This window comes from Trachemys scripta, chromosome 3, assembly GCF_013100865.1.
Source record: "Trachemys scripta elegans isolate TJP31775 chromosome 3, CAS_Tse_1.0, whole genome shotgun sequence".
NCBI lineage: Eukaryota > Metazoa > Chordata > Testudines > Emydidae > Trachemys > Trachemys scripta.
This window is the reverse complement of record NC_048300.1, coordinates 68,382,170-68,397,700: the sequence shown is the minus strand read 5'-3', so window position 1 is coordinate 68,397,700 and position 15,531 is coordinate 68,382,170. Positions and strand designations below refer to the sequence as shown.

General features: G+C 47.2%; 1 protein-coding gene across 5 annotated transcripts in view; it reads right to left on the bottom strand.

Moving 5' to 3' along the window:
• The window catches only part of AKT3 (AKT serine/threonine kinase 3), a 257,770-nt gene that overhangs the window by 199,444 nt on the left and 42,795 nt on the right, over positions 1 to 15,531 (bottom strand). Inside the window, exon 3 of one of the 5 annotated variants that reach the window (XM_034765006.1) lies at positions 15,055 to 15,125. The exons of the other annotated variants lie outside the window; for them this stretch is intronic. The gene's annotated coding sequence lies outside the window, so the exon portion shown is untranslated. The remainder of the gene's footprint in view (positions 1 to 15,054; positions 15,126 to 15,531) is intronic. 5 annotated transcript variants of the gene reach the window in all.

Genomic DNA, 15,531 nt, shown 5'->3' with positions numbered 1-15,531 from the left:
CAAATAGTCATGGGCACAAGTAGGTGGGTTGGATGGTGGAGATGGGGCGACCCTCACGGGGTGGGATCCAGGGGAAAGAAGCCCTGCAGGGTGGGGGGGGTTGATAGGTCCCATCCCCCTTGCGGGCGGGTGAGGTCTCCCCAGCTCACTCCTTGGCATTGACGGTGGCCGGTGAGGTTGGGTGGGTTCAGGGCTCAAGAGATGAGGCCCATTGGGGGGTGGGGGGTAGATAGGCCACTTCCCTTTTGCCAGTGGGCAGGGTCCCCTTGGCACACACTCGTTGTCGGCGGTGGTCGATGGGGTTGGGCGGGTTCAGGGCTGGGGCGAGGGGGAAGTATGGGACCCCTCCCCCTTCCAAGTGGGCAAGGTCTCCCTGGAAGCGGTCAGTGGGGTTGGGTGGGAAGGGGCCCAGGGGGTAGGGTCTCTGCCCCCTTGTCGGTGGGCGAGGACTCCCTGGCTCGCCCTTGGCATTGGCGGCGGCCAGTGAGGTTGGGTGGGCGGATTCGGGGTTCAGGCCCAATGGGGGGCGGAGGGGGTGGTAGGTCCCTTGTGGGTGGGCGAGGTCTCCCTGGTTTGCTCCCGGAGTTGGTGGTGGCTGGTGAGTTTGGGTGGGTTCGGGACTCGGGGGGTAGGGCCCAGTGGGGGGAGGAGGGGAGTTAGTGAGTCTCTTCTCCCTTGCAGGTGGGTGAGGTCTAAACGGTTCGCTCTTGGTATTGGCGGTGGCCGGTGATGTGTTCCGTGTAAATGTCCCGGGACCAACGGATAGTGTCTGAGACCATCAGGCGTCTCATGAGCCGTGCATAGTGACGGCCCACTCCACAGATCCTCAGCACTCTCTCATTGCATGGGTCCCAGGCGCCCAGGGCCCCGACAAGCAGGGCGTCGGTGTGTACCTCATATCCCTTTGACCGCAGGGTGTCAGCCAGGGGGGCATATTTTTCAAGCTTGCGGGCTCGGGCTTCACGGAAGGCTGGGGTCCTGTTCTCGAAGGGGATCGTGATGTCGACCATGATGACCTTTTTCCGGACCTCGTCCGTGATGACGATGTCTGGGCGCAGCAGGCTGTCGGTACCAGGGACGGTGCGATTAACGGCGACTTCCCCCAGGCGTGGGTCGATGGCCTTCACCAGGCGATCCTGGACGGCGTTGTGCCGCAGCTGCCAGGCTCTGGCATGGGGCTTGCAGCTGCACAGGACGTGGGGTAGGGTTTCGGTCACGTACCCGCACTTCCTGCAGCGCTTGTCCCGGTTCCCGTGGCGGACGGCTCCGTTGAGGGGGACGCAGTTCAGCCGGGCTCGGTGTATGAAGCGCCAATCGGCGAACCGGGTGAAGCTGCCCGTGGGGAGGAAGTGGTTGCTAGAGTCCCACTTGCTGGTCACCTCGAAGGCCTTACCCTGGTCAGGTTTTTTCTTCAGGGTGTCTATGTAGAGCGCGTGGACGGCGGCCTTCAAGGATCTCTCGAGCATGCCTCTGGCTCCGGGGGTGATGACAGTGTTGTCCTCCGACTCGGTCCGCGGTATCAGTATTCCCAGTTCCCGGCGTTCCTCGTTCCACACCCAGCGACAGCCCAGGCGTTTAACCAGTCGGCGAGTGGCATTGCGGGCGCGGGACCACAGCGAGGCGATATCACCTCCGTCGCGGGCGAACTCACCGTCTAAGGAGCCGCTCAGGAAGGTGGCCACGTCTCGGTCAGAGGGAGGTCTTCCGATACGCTTCTCCACAACGGTGCGCAGGGCAGTCGTCGCGATGGACCTCACCTTGGCATCGGGGCACGTCAGGAGCCGGAAGGCGTGTGTGACGACGGCGATGTCACATAGGTCTCCCATGCGGGGGACGTTGGCACCACCGTGCCTGTGTGCGATGTAGATGAGCTCATTGCTGGCTCTCTGGGGCAGGGATAGCCAGCTCTTGACCAGCTGCCGGATGGAGTTGTCTGCCCTGTTGAGAGGCACCTTAGCCACAGCGGATCCCCTCAGGACGAAGGCGATGCGGGGGATCAGGAAGGTATTGAGGGCGTTGATTTTCTGCCATGGGGCCAGCAGGGATGCGTCGATTTTAGTGGCATCCAGTAGAATCTCCCGGATGGTGTCCTCGGGGGTCTGCTGGACGCGGAAACCCGTCGGCGTCCCGAGGTGCTGGTATGCCTGCCCCTCCGCCAGGGGGATGACGGGCTCCCCCTGGATAAGAAATTCCGTCTCCAGGACCGAGTCCCGTACGCTCCCATCGATGTGGAGGGATGCGCACTTCTTGGAGTTGAAGCGGAGTCCTGCCCAGTCCGCGACTCTCCCGATGGTGTTGAGCATGCTCTGGAGCCTCTCGTGGTTGTCTGCAATCAGGACTAGGTCGTCTGCATAGGCCAGGACGTTCACCCTCTCGCCGTGTAGGTCGAAACCATCGGCGCCGTTGGAGATCGCCCGCAGGAGTGGCTCCATGGCGAGGTTGAAGATGATCGGGCTGAGGGGGCAGCCCTGCTTCACACCGCTGTGGATCGGTATCTCGGCGGTTTCCCCTTCCACCGAGCGGATGGTGGTGCTGCAGCCCTCATACAGCTCCCGGACGAGGCGAAGGAAGGTCTCCGGCATCCCGAACTCCTGGAGTGTGTCGAAGATGTGGTGGTGGGGGATGGACCCGAAGGCGTTGGCCAGGTCGAGCCACGCTATGGCACACTGCTTCCGCGCCCGTCTGGTTGTCTGAATGACGGTTTGGAGCAGGAAGTTGTGCTCGTAGCACCCCTCTGACGGCATGAAGCCCTTCTGGGCAGGGCTGATGGCCCCCCCGGCCGTCGCCCACTCTGTGATTCTGGCTGCAAGGCAGCTGGCGTAAAGTTTAGACATCGTGGAGCAAAGGGAGATGGGTCTCCAGTTGCTGGGGTCGTCACGCTCTCCTTTCTTGTGAATAAGGACGGTCATGGCCTTCTTCCAGGAGGTGGGGGTTTGGCTGAATTGCTTGCAGAGGTTGAATATACTGGAGAGCACAAGGCAGCCAGGGTCACGTCTTTTCAGGAGGCTGTAGGGGATACTGTCTTTTCCAGGCGCTGTGTTCTTAGTTCTGGAGAGCCTGGCCATCACCTCTTTGGGGGTGAAGTCGGCCTCCAGGCCCTCGGAGTCTGAGATGCGGGGCAGGGGGGTGGAGGCACTCCGGGCGCGGCGCGTCGTTCCTGGGCACGCCGCCGAACACCCCGCGGAAGTAACTGTGGAGGCGTTCGGGCGGGATCGCGCAGTAGGACGGGGGCCCGTCGAGGACCTCTCTCACGGCCTTGAGGCGGTTAGTCCGATACAGCTTCTGGATCCTCGATGCCGCTGCCGGGTCGTAGCGGCGGCTGGTGTTCCTCCGTCCAGCTTCCCTCGTGTTAGTGTCACGGTGGGGGGGGGCGCGTCTGGGGGCAGGCCGGGTGGTCTCCTGGTTCGGGGTTCTGCGGAAAGCGATCTCCGCGGCCAGCTCCTGGGTGAGCCTGTTGACGCACGAGTCGAACTCCGCAAAGGAGGCAGCTGTTTGGAGCTCCCCGATCCAAGTGGCCTGCCAGGGCGTGGCCGGTCTAGCCGCCGGTCGCTGGTCCTCGGGTCCCTCTGTCGGCACGAACGGCAGGTTGGCTGCGTGGTCGACAGGGTGTCCCGCTTGTGGATCTGGAGACTGCACCTCTGGGTCCTGGGGCATAGCCGCCGGTGGAGAGGTGTTGTTGTCAGCCGTTGGTGGGGTCCGGATCAGGTCGGTGGGGGCACGGGTGGTGGCAGGACCTCCGTGTGCTGGTGTTGACCGACGGGTCGCTGTGGGAGCGTGCGACCTTCTGGCGGTGGGGATTGGCCTGGTGGCGCCTGGGGCTGTGGCGGACCGTCGGGCGATGGGGGGCTGGCGCTGTGGACTGGCCGTAGTACTGGCTTCTCTGGCACCAGCAGTTTGCGGAGTGAGCTGGGGAGTGGGCCCCGCAGCCTCAGCGGTTGGGGTTCGCGGTGCGGGCCGCGGGGTCACGTCGGCTCTTCTGGTGTCCGGTGCCCGAGGGGTGGTCTGTGAGCCAGCATCAGTTCTACCGGGGGCAGAGTTTTGGGCGGCCACACCTGGCGGGGCACTGGCCCTGCGGGCGATGGGGTCGCGCTGGTGGAGCGCCAGGAGGGCACTGAGGCGCCTCAGCTCCGAGAGCTTCCGGGAGACCTGGGAGGATGTGATGGGTCTCCTGCCGGTAGGGGCTCGGTTGGCGTTTCCCTTTGCGGGGGGCGACGTCTCGGTGGTGGGGCCCTGGGCCACTGGCTCGGAGACTGGGACGGGATACGGGGTAGCGGCTGGGGGGGGCCCCCGGCTACCTCGTGGTGCAGGAGCAGCGGACCGGGGCACAGAGGAGCGGGAGGCCGGAGCTGCCGCCGCACGGGGTCTCTTGCAGCTGACCTGGTGTGCCTTGCACTTCTTCTGAGTTTCAAAGGGCAGGCTGCAGCGGGCGCAGCTGAAGGCGACGGATTTGCCGTGGCATCTCTTCAGGTGCCTGGTGACTCCCCCGAGGAGGTGGAAATGTCGGGGTGGCAGGCAGATAGGGCAGAAGAGCGCATCAGCAGTGAGGGGGTATGCCAGTAAAATGGTGTCACCGTCAGTCCCCTGTGGGGTGGGGGTCCCAGAGGTCGGGTGGGTGACCTCAGTAGGGGCGACTCTGCTGAAGAAGAGGAGTTGGCTATGACATGGACATCCAGCAATCATCCCTCTATAATGCCAACTATAATAAACTTCAGAGCTAAGGGTGAACCATTCAAAAAATATATGTATGCTGATGATGTTTTAAAGAAAGTCACAAGTGAACTGGGGGAAGTCACTCAAGCACTTGGATTCAGAGACTGTTGAAGTGATAATCTCACTTTTAACAGCAGCAGCTTCTTCTGCCAGTGTAGAAAGAATATTTTCTTCCTTTGGACTAATTCATTCCAAAATTGAGAAATCGTTTGGAACCTGAAAAAGCAGGAAAGCTTGTTTTTCTTTTCCAGATGAAGAAGGCGACTGAGTTATCTTCAGAAGCCAATATTTTATGTTTCTCATGTTGACCTGGGTGACGTAGTCTATTTAATTTTTTTTTTAATATTTCATTTAACTATTTTAGTTAAACAATTTTAACAAAAACAAACCTGATTTTAAAAAACTTGAATGTTTAACTAAATTCAAAAATTCATATGCTTGTTTTGTTAAAATATTATATGTTTGCTGTTGAAGAAAAAAATCCAGAATACATAACACTGTTGTTTTAGTTAAATAAAACAATTTAAATGTCTGTCTAGTGATGCTCTCCTCCTAATACAGTATGGCAAGAAAATCCTCCAAATATTAATGATTAACCTGTTGAATTGGAGAACCTCCCAATGGCTTCATAAATATCTGTTTCAATTACCTTTGGTAAATGAAATAACTAAACATTCATTCATTTTCTGATATAGCTGTAAAACTAATATGAAAAGTTTTCAAAATAAATAACTGTTTAAAAATATATAGTGTGTACCTTCTAAAAATGAAACCTACATCTCTCTCTGAGTTGTGAAGAATATGTATTAAAGTTATAAAAACCAACAAGAATTCACTTTTATGTAGAAATCCATGATTAAATCGAGTCTTCCTGACGAGTGATTTAAATCATGACTTAAATCAATTTGATTTAAATCAAATCCACCCTGCTCAGCTCTAAAAAATATATATAAAACATATCCAATAAATCAGTAAGCTCAGAATAAGAAGAACATGAATTTTTATTTTAATTCAAAACAATGAAAATCTGTAACTGCTTATGCATAAGAGTGGGTGAGGGAATATATTTTATTGGACCAACTTTTGGTGATATACAAGCTTTTGAACTTACACAGCTCTGGAAACGACATATCCTACATTACAGCAAAGCAGCTATGCTGCTGTAAGATTTCAGTGTAGACACTATGTATGCCGATGGGAGGGCTTCTCCTGTTGGAATAGATAATCCACCTCCCCAAGAGGCAGTAGCTAAATTCATGGAAGAATTCTCCCATCAACTTAGTGCTCTCTACGCCAGGGGTTAGGTTGGTATAGCTATGTCTCTGACGGGGTGTGGATTTTTCACACCTCTGAGACACATAGCTATACTGATGTAAGCTCCTAGTATACACCAGTCCATACTCGAGTCTCAAGTTGGAACATATTGTTTAGCATAAGTAGTTAACACATATTTCAAGGAATAGCCAAGGTGAAGTGGCCTGTTAACATCTCTCCAGTCATAGGGGGGAAATGGAAAGAAGGGGAAAAATTAAAATAAGGGCAGCTGGGTAGGAAGCAGTTAGTGGGCTATAGACTGTTGTAAAAAGCCATAAATCCAGTGTCTCTATTCAGTCCATAATTTTTAGTGTTCAGCAAAGTTGTGAATTTATGCTCCCAGATTCACCTTTTGAAGGTACCTTGTTTTCCAGAGTGAGTTCATTCAAGCACATAGTGATTGTCCGGTTTCACCCACATAGCTGTTATTGGGATGTATACCATATGTTGTGACAGGCAGGTGTAGCACCCATGGATCCTGAAAAGGTATGTTGGTCATTGTAGCAGTGGAGATATCTATAAAGGTGTTGCATCTGTTATCGCAACATGTGGTGTACCTCATTCAGTGCACTAAATGCCCCAACAACAACAATGTGGGTATGACATTCCAGGATGCAATCCAGACCAATGAGGGGCTGTCACCCCTGCCATGAAAACCTGGATGCCTCACAAAGATTTGCTGCTGTAGCTCCCACCTGGGCCGCTCACAAACAACCTTCCAGATTGCAGCTCACACCCTGAACATGCAGTCTGCCAGCCACAAATCAGTTACACTCTGACTTCTACTAGCATTGGTTACCATTTGCAGGGTGATCCCAACACACACCCAGTCTTAGATTTTCCCCCAAAATGTGTGTTCTGCACTGCCCAGTCCTCTCCTGGGTCAGTTGCCCTGCTAAGGGGATCAATATACAACAGTTCACTACCCTAAGTAAGTTGACAATACTGAATTAGTTCTGATTAAAGAACAAGTTTATTTAACGACAAGCAGATAGGTTTTAAGTGAGTACAAGTATAAGGCATTAAAGTCACAAGAGAAATACTGTAAAGATAAAATGCTTCCTAGTATTAAAACTTAAACTAGACTTGGTTCAAGATGAAATACCTGATCACATGTTTCAGTGACATTTCTGATCAAGTCCTCAAGACAGGATCTGCTCCCAAAGTCCAAAGGCTGTTTCTTTTATCTTCTCAGGTGAAAGAGAGAGTGATGGATAGGGAGAGAAAACTTCGGGGTGTTTTGCCCCTCACTTTTATAATTCAGTCACCCTTTGAAAATACTTTTGCCTGAGGGCTATCCCTAGATCAGGGGATCGGGGTGTGGAAGGGGGTGAGGGCTCTGGATGGAGGTGTGGGCTCTGGGGTGGGGCTGAGGATGAAGGGTTTGGGGTGAAGGAAGATGCTCTGGACTGGGATCGAGGGGTTCAGAGGGTGGGAGAGGGATCAGGGCAGGAGGAGGGGTTTGAGGCATGGGAGGGGCTCAGTGGTGCAGGCTTTGGGTGGTGCTTACCTGAAGCAGCTCCCGGAAGCAGCGGCATGTCCCCACTCTGGCTCCTACGCGGAGGCGTGGCCAGGCGGCTGTGTGCTGCCCCGTCCGCAGGCACTTCCCCTGCAGCTCCCATTGGCCACAGTTCCTGGCCAATGGGAGCTGTGGGGGCGGCGCTTGGGACAGGGTCAACGTGCGTAACCCGCTGGCTGCACCTACATGTAGGAGCCAGAGGGGGACATGCCGCTACTTCCGGGAGCTGTGCAGCGTCGCAGCACATGTGCGCGGAGCAGCCCCCAACCCCACTCCCCGGCTGGATTGTCCCTTGCCCTAAAGGAACTAGAACTGTTCCTGATTCTTTCGAGCTATGGCAACATGAAAGCTCTCCAGGGCCCTTCTCTGTCTGTCTCTGCTATGTCTGCAGTGCCACTCCCCTGCCCTACCAGAAGAATGGTTTCCCTGTGAGAACTGGAATGTCTTGGCAAGTCAAAGGCAAGTCTAGCATTATATTTCACTTCTCCTTTGAAGGACCCTAGGAAGTCCCCCCACATAACAACTGTGCTGCTGAAGGCCACAATACTGATACTTTTAACCATCTCTGGAATGCCACTGTTACAGCCCCCTTCCTTTAGAAAATTTAAGACTTACGAGGAAGGAGCTAAAAGTAAAAAATGTTAAGATACCTGCAGTACTGTTATTAAAATGTTGCACTGTTTACAATGCATCAAAGGACCAGTTTGGGGTGGAGTTCAGTTCCTTTCAGGGATGACATAGGTTAGTAGTTACGTATTTCTTCTTTAACAGCAGGCAGTCATTTGGATAACACAGCTATACTCAAGGTACAGATCTGTCTCATCTTACGCTGGGGTTATGTTCCGCGGTCAGCGCATAAAGCGAAAACCGCGTATAGTCAAAATTACATTGAGTGTAATGTCAGGCGGAATCGCCCGCACTACAGGAACAGTACTTAAATTGTTATTTTTCTTGTTTTGTTTTTGCTGACCACATAAAGCTGAATTCGTGCATGTTAAATGCGCGTTAAGATGCGATAGACCTGTACTGGAATAGAAACGAGAAGAGGCTTTTCCAGTCCTCTGGAGGACACCCAGCCATCTATGCCAGAGAGATGTTTCTGGTAATGGTCACCCTCCACATATTGCTGGGTGGAGAGGTTTAGTGAGCTATGCAGCTGGATCAAACACATTTGCCCTGCCGTTAAACCTGAAGAACAAGCTTGAATTTCTGCTAGACGAAAAATGTGCTGAATTTTGGGAGGCAATTCAAGAGGAAGCTGAGTGTATTCTTAGCTAGCAGATGGAGTTCCCATGGAAGAATCACAGAAAACTTCCGCCCACCCCCTAAATTCCACTGCATCCCCCAAAAGTCCAACCCCTGTGTCCAGCGAACCGCACTGAAAGGGACAGGGAAACAGTCACACCACAAGTGTATTTTCTTCCCTGAACTTTTGAATGAACACCACAAGCCAGTCACCTCTCCACTGCTATGGGACATGGCAATGTATCTGTGCAACTGCTGTAGCAGATGCTTCACCCACACGCACTGTTCTGGAGTGGCTCAGCACAGGGAGAAGACAAACATCGGGCACTGGGAACAGTAATAAACACTGGAAATGGTCACATTCCTCGGACAAACAAACAATTCCCTTTCCTGGACCTACACAGGCCTGCACACAAGAAACCAACCACCCCTGCCGCACATCCATGTGGCTCTCATTCATATGGGGAAGGAAAAGCAGAGGAGATAAGGGGGAGCTGTTGGATCCTTGTATATCCATAAGTGTCAAAAATAGTTCTTTCCCCAACCAGCGCCTTTAAGAACCAATCCCACCCTCCCTCCATCTACACACCCAAGGACTATCACTGCCAGAGTGCTGGTCAAGAAATGCCCAGACACAAGAGCATACTGACAGGTCGTTTGCAATGAGGTATAGCTTCCTATAAATGCTTTACAGGGTTCATGAGATTTCAGTAAAATCACTGGTTTACAGTAATGTCCTGCTTGGGGACCATGTCAGGATAGAGTGGGGGAATGGAAGGCACAGAGGTGCACCAACTTCAGGCATGTATTAATGTCATCTCTTGCTCCAGTAATATGGGGGGAAGCGATTATGATTTACCAGCCTGAGGTTCTAGTTCCTGCAGCAGCTTGGAGTCCTCCTCAGGCTCCTTGGGGGGCGGGGGAGGAAAGGAGCTTCCTCAACTGGGTCTGTCCAGTAGAGATGTAGAAACACATATGCCTATCCTCTCGCTCTCCTGGGGCTTCCTTTGAGGTCCGTGTAGCCTCCTTGCCCTGCCCCTGATTGGCATCCGGTCATACAATGAGGCCAGCAGAGTTGAGGAGGGGATCGAGAGGCTTTTCAGGCTCCATACTCTCAGCCCTGAGGAGTGCTTGGTCCACCTCCTCATTGCATGGGCATGTGCTAGGTACCCTCCCAGAGAGATTATTGGCATCCTTCACCTTCCAGTACAGAAGCCTGAGATACTTCATATGCTCCCAGCTCTGGGACTTAGTCCAGTGAATGCCCACCACCTCCAACTTCCATGAAACTTCCTGGCACGGGTATATAGTCTTGCTTCTGCAGACGAAGTCATGGAGGACAGTGTACTTTGAATCACAGCTTGATCAGTACCTAAGTGTGCTCCAGAGACGGGGCAGCAGCCCTTGGAACATGATCCATGATCGCTGTACTGATCAATAGCATTTACAGAAGAACTGATATGAAGTGCTCAGACAGGTCGTTATTACCACTGGCAACGGGGGGCCAGGGACCTTTTATACCTTTGGATAAGAATCAGGCAGCAAAAGGATCAATGCATTGTGGAAATAGCCTTCGAGGACTATAGATACCTGTGACCTGGTACAGGCCCTTTACCCCATCCACGCTGCACTGCAGAACAGTTATGGGGCCATGAAATAGAGGAGGCATGTACATACCCACACTCCTTCTGAGTGCTAGCTTTCATGCTGTGCACTCTCCTTCAGGAATTTGCTTCAGGGCTTCAGATGTGGACAACAGGGGGGTTATGGCAGAACAATGCACGTGTAACCATGTACAATCACAAGTGCAGACACAGTCTAAGAGTATGAAAACAAGTGACATGAAGAATGAGATTTATGGATACAATCACATATGTACAATGTGTACACATATATACAACTGCAAATTTTTCTGATAATTATAAATATATTAAGTGCCAGCTATTTCCACCTGCCCCTCAAGTAATTATTAATAGTCTGATTTCTGTAGGTGGACCTGGAGAGAAGATTTACAGGACAAGTGGACAGTTGGTTTGCATATTTATAATGTTTTTCCATGGGAGTTCTAACTGCATGTAAAAATCATTTCAAGTCCACTTGTGTCATTCATATGGTCACCAAAAATAAAAACCAAAACAACAATCTAGTTTCCATTTCTGCAATCAATGAGGCTCCACACAGGTAAAAGGGTCTGCTGCACAAATCAACTGCCACATCAGGTGAGTAAAGAATATGGTCTTTGTGATCCACACTTTTATTGCCACCTCTTAAACTATATACTCAAGTACATAATACTTCCTGGTAATTTTAATCTTTTCAACAATTCATTTTAAAAATATATTCATTTCTTAGATCATGTTTCTTATTATACAGTTGATTGTACAAAATATTACATGCCAATTACTGCAAAATGTGAAGCAATCACTTCATAATGTTTTGTATTATATTCTTATTCCCAAATGTAAAGGAACAAAGTAGATCTAAGAAATGTTCATTTTGAAAAACTAAATACAAAAAACATTTCAAACCTAACAAGAAACACAATCCATGAGGGAAAATACAGCCAGAATTCAGATTTGAGAAAAACCTCACCATGAGAAAAACTTAGAAAATATTGAGCATCAAATCAAGCCCTCTAATGCCAGTAAGCCATATTTATAGTCCACACATAATCCATATAATAGCTGTTCATAAATTTATATATATAAACAACTCCATATGGCTGCTCTGCATATCACCAGTATGGGAACTAATCTAATGCTGTCTACAACTGCTAATGCACCTCTGACTGAACGAGATTTAACAAGACCTTTCACCCCCCTGATATTTGTTAACCTTCTAGCTCAATGAGTTTTCTTCATAATGTATACATGTTCCAATAGTATGGTGCTGTATTTCAGCAGATCTCTCACTCAGACTATCTGTTCTGTGCAATTTGACTTTAATACACTAAAAAAGCGTTCTTAAATTAGTTCACTTTAAAATTAAATTAAAACCAAAATCAGGGTCTTTGGTTCATCACCCAGGTTACAGAAACAGACTGCCTCATTATTAAGTAAAAACAGTAGTTCACAATATCACGGATATTACCATGGTAATACCAGGGTGACAAGTTAAAATCTGTTTTTGGTAAAAACTGCTTACTTTCCACAAACATATAGATTACATTCTCTTTAGAGTGGACCAACTAGGGTTGGTCAAAAAAATTCCAATTTGTTCAGTGAACACTGAGCATTGTATCTGTTTGTGCATGTTCTGCCATCCTTCACAGGCAAACAGGGAGTCTAGTCATTCTCAAGCTTCATCAGATATACTACTGTTACTACTGGTTCTGGGTTGTTAGGTGCATTTGATGAGCATTAAACGTGATGCTCCTAGGATACAAATAAACTATCCAGAAGTTGTATTATTCTATTTGAGGAAAAGGTAGATAGTGATGTTTCCACAAGCATACAGAGGAAAGTTTTGCTAGAGTCATCTTTGTGTTCGCCTAAATAGTGGAGCAATATGAAACACTTTACTAAAAGTTTCCAAACTGCCCCAGTTAAATTCTGCAGATGTAATTTCTTTTGTAGCAATCAGACGTCACTTGTTATTTCATATCCTAATCAAAAGGGAAAAAAACAAAATAATTTGCTTACTAAAGACACTATCAGCTTTTTTCTTAAAAAAAAAAAAAAAAAACTGTCGTCTTTTTAGCCCTCTTCCTCTCCCACTTTCTATTCCATTTAAATAGCTAATGACATCAAAAAGCAGCTGTACTGCATTCAAGCAGAGACAGAAAAACAACTGTATTAGATCTTGCCAGAGTTAATATAAAAAGTTTATACTTAATTAAAATTCTTAGGATAGTGTTATGAATATTTTAAATGATGGTTCATTTTGGGGTGTAGTACTTATCAAACTAATGGATACCTTTCTTTTTATAATTTTAATTTAAAAATATTCTGGTGCTTTATACAAAGTGAAGAAAACAGTCAAAAAGATTTGGTTGCCTGTTTTGCACCTGCACTCTTCTATTCCAAAAATGTTATTCATATTAACAGTTTTACCAAAATCTCTTGAGGGCACAGGTAAATAATTTTCAAAGACTAGATCTCTAACTTAGTTTAAGAGTCTCTGGTGGATGATTTTTCTCTCTCTCTTTCTTTAAAATACATGATGTGATAAAAAAGCATGTACCATGAATAAATTTAGAGGCGATGAAGTGGTAACAGCGAAGAAGAAATGAGGATAAAATGAACATTCACCTCTTGTTTTATGGAATTCTGGACCAGCAGATTCATCATGTGTGTTTGAGATGTTAAAGGAGGATAAGAATGGTTTCAGATAAACTAAGCAGCTAAAAGAAATGCTGGATAGAACTACCCTGACAAAACAAAGAGGACTATCTATCTCCTATACCTCTTGCAGTATTTCATCCCAGAAAGAAGAAAAAGAAAATTGAACTTATCCCTTAGAACGTTCTTCAAGGGATTTCACCCAATAACTTAAATCTCTCTGGAAAAAAGGCAGCTTCTTGTTGATTTTTTTTTTTAAAGGAAAACATATAGAATATTTTAAAAAAATCAAATGTTTAACATTAATATTTTTTTCAGGGACCTAGACAAAGAAAATTAGGAATATCTGCACCAGTACTAGAATTAATACCTTTAAAGGCTAATACAAATCCTTCTTAATAGGTCTTCCTTTGAAAGATAACATCAGGTATAAAGCAGAGACCAGTCCTGACAGCAAAAAAAACAAAACAAAAACAAAACAAAACAAAAAACAAGATTTGGTAGTGTTTGGTAATTATTTGATTAGAAGATCAACACAAGTTACGGACTTTTCCAGTTTTTCCTCTGCCTAGGAGCAGGCAGCAGTTTCTCCCTCTTCAGCCCCTCACCTTTTCCCAAGTCTCTCCGCCCCCTCCCCCCCCCCATTCAGAAATAAAATCTCAGTGGGTTTTTCAGGCTCTGGAAACTACAGGTTGCCATTTAATCTCAGTTCAAGCAATAGCGTAAACTGAATTCTGGAAAAGTTTTAATTTACTTTCACAGGTTATATAATTGAACGGCTAAAAAAGCGCAATCTACAAACTACTGTTTCAAATTCTGAAACTGCTGATGGAAAATCTCTACAGTTTCTATGAGAGATACCTAAGACAAGCCTAGGCTGAGTGAGAAGAAGGTAGGATTTTAAGAACCAAGACTTCAGCAAGAAGGTAAGTATCTTATGGATGCCTGAGGATGAGACTTATTTTGAAATTCAATGGTAAATCTCATACCTGCACTACTAAAAATTAATATCATGTACAATCCAACAAAGGAAGAGATACTAGATTCCTTTAGGTTGGTAAAGTAAATGAAATTAAAATGTTAAGAATTGTATGTAAGACAACAAGAGCCAAGAGGAACAAAGATCATAGCAACTAGGATCTTTTCCTTCCAAAAACCTGAGCCCAGTTACACAAGTCAGGAGAAAAGAAATTGTTGCAACATAGTAAGATTTTGATGTAAAAAAAAACTAACCACTATGATAGTATTTTCTGCCAAACAAAATTCACTATATTAGGAAAATGTACATCCAGGCTATCAAAATTCATCAAATGAAGAGATGGACAACTGACGATCAAAGCAATTCACAGTTAGTTCAACTGCTTCCACGCTATCTTCTATCTCAATGTTTTGGAAAGTCATCCAAGGCTGACCTTAAGTGGTAAATGCAATATTTGTTTGTGCTAACACTGGACAAGCCATTAAAGGAGAGTACAAAAAAGGCTGTCTGGTTGGACTTTGCATTCCAAATAATTATTCCATATGATAGATGGCAATAGTTCCAGGGAGAATACAGGCAATAGTTCTGAGTAGAATAGAAACTGAGTAACATGTCCAAGAGGAAGACCTAAACAGAAATGATTATTTTAACCACAATGCTAATTCTCAACCCCAACCTCATACTAGGTAAAAAGGAGGAAAATCAGGTCAGGGGCAAGGACAAATCAGAATGGACAAAAACCAGTATTGCAGAACAGAAAAGTGAAGTTAGCCGCACTCCCATTTTAGTGCAGGAATAATTCAGTTAAAGATCTGGCAAAAACTCAACATAACTGCAATATGTTGACCTACACAACCTGGTTCATGGGAGTTGGACATCTATAACCAACAAATCAAGGATTCTGGTTGATTCTACCCTCTTTGGTCAACCCATTAAGCCTAATTTACTGGAGACATTCGTTCAACTGTGTAATAATCTTCAGTCAATGTTTGGTAAAATGAACCCACCTGGGGGCGGTCAGCACTTTTAGGTAGGAGACTGACTAGCGAGAGTCTTCTGTGGGCTTTTAGTCAAAATACTGAAAGACACAAAGAAGAAGTATACCAAATATAAAATTAATTTAAAGCGCAATCACCAACTTTATGACTAGAATCCAGTATTTTTCAGGTGAATCTCTGTATGTTAAGTTTTCCTTACATTCAAATTTTATCTAAAACAATCAAGCTGAGCTCTTAAAATCCTGCTTCTTGAAAGTGTGCTTTTATTTTTTCACCCATTTAAAATAAGCCAATATTTTTAATTATCATCCTATCATTGTTCTCTTTGAGCACATTGTAACAATACATGACTACTCCTTCCAAGTTGCTGAGTGCAACTCAGATCATGTGAATTATATATTTTTAGCATTTAACCACTGCACATCAAAAACAAAAGCATTTATTCAGAAAAATATCTAGCAGTGGATGTCAGACCATAGTTTATTA